The sequence below is a fragment of the Osmerus mordax genome, chromosome 2 (assembly GCF_038355195.1).
Source record: "Osmerus mordax isolate fOsmMor3 chromosome 2, fOsmMor3.pri, whole genome shotgun sequence".
NCBI classification, from domain to species: Eukaryota; Metazoa; Chordata; class Actinopteri; order Osmeriformes; family Osmeridae; genus Osmerus; species Osmerus mordax.
Genome location: NC_090051.1, coordinates 21,698,360 through 21,702,871, shown reverse-complemented (window position 1 = coordinate 21,702,871; position 4,512 = coordinate 21,698,360).

The following is a 4,512-nucleotide window of genomic DNA, read 5'->3' as shown; positions in this document are numbered from 1 at the left end:
GTCAAATACTCATGATGTAGACCTTGTAATGGAAAAACGAATTGAACTAAACGGCTTACCTGTGTGACAACATATAAATTGCCCCACGCAAAGACATGTTTAATACCCAATCCTCTTGATTGTACAACCACGCACACACACACAAACAAACACACAAACGTGTTTGTGCGCCGTCTGTTTTATATATATAAATATACATACACACACTCACACATCAGTGGAGCGATCTCCTGGCCTCGTCCCAGCATGCTGCCAGATTAGGCCCAGCACAATGTCTTTCTCAGGGCCGTGAATGGTCAGCGAGACAGCGGACCAACACAGACACACATTCCCCACATCTTCAAAGATGATCCCGGCGCTCCCAGAATGCAGGCTTTGACAGGAACAACAGGCCATACAGAACCTCAGGCAACTTTGGATTAGAAAAGCAAGAAAACAGAAAGTTTCATTCGCATTTTCACTGCTCTTTTGGGTTGAGCTGGGCCCAGCTGAATGGTGTGAATGAACTTGTCTTTGCGTCTGTCTGCCTGCCTGCCTGCCAGCTTGCCTGTCTGTCTGTCTGTCTGTCTGTCTGTCTGCTTGTCTGCCTGTCTGCCTGTCTGACTGCCTGTCTGTCTGTCTGTCTGTCTGTCTGTCTGCCTGTCTGTCTACCTGTCTGCCTGTCTGCTTGTCTGCTTGTCTGTTCACCTGCCTGCCTGTCTGCCTGTCTGCCTGTCTGTCTGTCTGCCTGTCTGCTTGTCTGTTCACCTGTCTGCCTGTCTGCCTGTCTGTTCACCTGTCTGCCTGCCAGCCAGCCTCTCTCATCTGTCATCTCTGGTTTCCATACATCTCCCAGTTGCTCTCTCTCTCTCTCTCTCTCTCTCTCTCTCTCTCTCTCTCTCTCTCTCTCTCTCTCCGTCTGTAAGAACTGTCTGTCTCACCCACACCTCTAAAGAGAGAGTGGTCGACTATTGTGAAAGTGGTGCCAAATACGAATTGTATTGAACGTCCGATTAGTTAGAGCTGTTTGTCCCCGTTGTAGCATGACAGATGGATTGAAAAGAAAGGACTGTAAGGACAGTAGAGGGAGAGAGAGAGAGAGAGGTGTTTGAGGGGGAGTGTTCCATGACAGAGGAAGTGGAGAGGGGTTGTCGTGAGGTGAGGAGGTGAACGAGGGAACGAGAAGGGAGCGACAAAGAGACACACACACACACACACTCACACACACTCACTCACTTTCAGGAATGCCTGTTTAACGAACAGCGGGCGTGACAAACTTTGTGATTTGTCAACCCCGGCTGGCAGGCCTCACCAATCACACCCAGAGAACAGGAGCCTGAAGGAGGGAGAGAGAACGAGCATGATGATGAAGAGAGATAAAGAGAGAGAGATAGATGAAGAGAGAGAGGTAGATAAAGAGAGACAGAGATAGAGAGATAGAGAAAGAAAGAAAGAGAAAGAGAGAGATGATAAGTGACGGTTAGAGAAAGAGCGGGAACCTGCTGCGATGGAGCTGTAATTGATGAGGTCATGGGGAGGGCTTCCCCTCGAACTCAGGGTGTCCCCTGGAGGTCGCCATAAGGTCATGCTTGGGTCAGAGTTCAAACGGAGGGGAGACGTAAGGACGAGGTCATCTCTGGTCTCCATTCACTCTCTCTCTCTCTCTCTCTCTCTCTCTCTCTCTCTCTCTCTCTCTGTCTCTCTCTCTCTCTCTCTCTCTATATATATATATATATATGCTGTATATATACTGTCCTGCACTTGTGTCAATATTATGGTTATGATAAAGAAGCCTGATCCATGTCCCAATATGGTAATGCCACAAATCACACCTGTCATGTAGTGTAGTTCTTCCTTCCTTAGTGGTGTGGACTTAAACACAGTCAGCTTTAACGTGCTGTAATGGGTGGGAATGGTTCTGAATGCACACAGCAGCCATCTTTACATGGATGGAACCACAAACTAGTAAACTAGCATCCACCCTCTCTCTCTCTCTCTCTCTCTCTCTCTCTCTCTCTCTCTCTGTCACACACACACTTACTACCCTCCCACACATTCCAACACACACACACACACACACACACACACACACACACACACACACACACGCACCCTCTGTGGCTGGAAGGAGAGGAGCCATGGCAGGGTGTAGATCTGGGAGGGAGGGAGGGCTGGGGGTGGAGCAGCAAGGTGTGAAGGTAACCTTTCCAACAGTGCTAGAGCCACTCTGTAAACACACACTGTAATTACTGCCCATTAGAGGCTGTGGGGGCCCATTAGAGGTTGTGGGGGCCCATTAGAGGCTGTGGCTCCAGGCCCCTCTCTGGCACCTCATTATAGACTCTGGCACAGCCTTCTCATTACCACCTGCCTGCCAAACACACACAGACATACATACACACACACACTTTGCAGGTGGCACTGTTGAGCTGGTACTCTGTGTGTGTGTGTGTGTGTGTGTGTGTGTATCCCACTACATGTGTGAAAGGGGTTCACAAGTTTCTATAACAGTGCAGACCCAAACCATTGAAACCCAGACTAAACTGCCTGGCAGCTAAAACCAAACAAAGATGGCGGTTGGTTGTCCTCCACGGTGGGTCAGCATCTCTTCCCATTATTCTCCCTCCCGCCTGCCCTCATCACAGCCCTGCCTGTGTTCGCCACACTCCGGCCCAGCTACCCGCCTGCCTCTTAATCCCGGCCCCCAGCCTCGACCAAGCCAAGCGATTTCACATTCCGGTCCATGCCGCCCCCCGTGCCCCCCTGCCACACAGACAAAGCCCCCGTCTCTCCCTGGCGGCGGGCAGAGAACGGGCAGAGAGCGGGCAGAGAGCGGGCAGGGAGCGGGCAGAGAGCGGGGTGCAGCTGTCCATGCAGGTTCTGCTCTCTACTGGCCTGGCATGGAGCTTCTTAGACCTGTCTGTGCTGAACAAGCCAGCTGATTTACAGGGGGCACAGAGAGACTATTTTCCTCCTGAAAGCAGACCCGCATCTCCCTCCCCTCCAGCTCCCCTCCCTCCCCTCCCTCCCCCCGTTCCTGATTTGAGATAATGCAGCAGTTGCGGTCTCTTAGCAGGGTCTGTTTGGGTGTGCCATGGCAGCACTGGCGTGGGTGTAGTGGTGGCACGCTCCCATTCTCTCTCTCTCTTTTTCTTTCTCTCTTTCTCTCTATTACTCTCTCTCTCTCCCTCCCTCTCATTCTCTCTCCCTTTCTGTCTCTCTCTCTCTCCATAACTCTTTCAGCCTAATTCTTTCATTCTGTCCAAGTTGACTGTTTTGGTCTACCATGGCAGCACTGGCAGACAGAACTGGTGGCATGCTCTCTCTCTCTCTCTCTCTCTCTCTCTCTCTCTCTCTCTCTCTCTCTCTCTCTCTCTCTCTCTCTCTCTCTCTCTCTCTCTCCCTCCCTCCCTCCCTCCCTCCCTCCCTCCCTCCCTCCCTCCCTCCCTCCCTCCCTCCCTCCCTCCCTCCCTCCCTCCCTCCCTCCCTCCCTCCCTCCCTCACTCCCTCCCTCCCTCCCTCCCTTTCTCTCTCCCTCTCTTTCCCAAGGTGACTGTCAGATAAGGACGCCAGGAGGAGCAGATGGGAGATGGAGAAAGCAAGAAAAGACCAAAACGAAAAACAAAGCAGCAGGTTGAGAAGAGGACCTGTGGAGAATACTAAACTACGAGGCGAAGAGAACGGAAGGAGGGATGAGAGAAGGGAGGTGTGGTGGCCTGGGCCCAGCGAAGGAGGGATGAAGGAAAGGAGGTGAGAAGGAGGTGGAGAAACAACAGGGCCGAGACACTGGTTAACCTCAGAGGTCATTATAAAAGAAGGGGGAGTATGGCTCTGCTCCAACAGTAGGCCCTCCTTCAACGTGTGTGTGTGTGTGTCTGTGTGTGTGTGTGTGTGTGTCTGTGTGTCTGTGTGTGTGTGTGTGTGTCTGTGTGTGTGTGTGTGTCTGTGTGTGTGTGTGTGTTTGTGGGGTACAGGCAGTTGACAACATTCCTCCATATGTATCCGTTAGTCCCAACTGGCAAGGCTGTGGCTGTGCAAAGGGACGTAAACAACTAGTGTGTGTATGTGTGTCTCTCTGCGTGTGTGTGTGTGGGTGGGTGTGTATGTGTGTCTCTCTGCGTGTGTGTGTGTGGGTGTGTATGTGTGTCTCTCTGCGTGTGTGTGTGTGTGTGGGTGTGTATGTGTGTCTCTCTGCGTGTGTGTGTGTATGTGTGTGTGTGTGTGTGGGTGTATGTGGTGGGGTCCTCTTCAAGGTGCTCAAGAAGTGGAGTACAGCCCCTCCAAACTCAAAGAACGCCGGCCATTCACCAACCTGGCAACCCGGCTGAGAAATGGAGAAGAGATGGGCGAGGAACAGGCAGGCAGTAAATTACAGCCACAGAAGGAGAGGACAAGTTATTTATTTTTAGCATTGTGCAGGGCCTGTGAGAGGGGGGCAGGGGGGGGCGGGAAAAAAAGTGTAAAGGGGGGTGTGTGGGGGGTGGGGGGGTCGTCTCTGGGTTTGTGAGGGGCATCTTAGGTGGTCAGCATTGA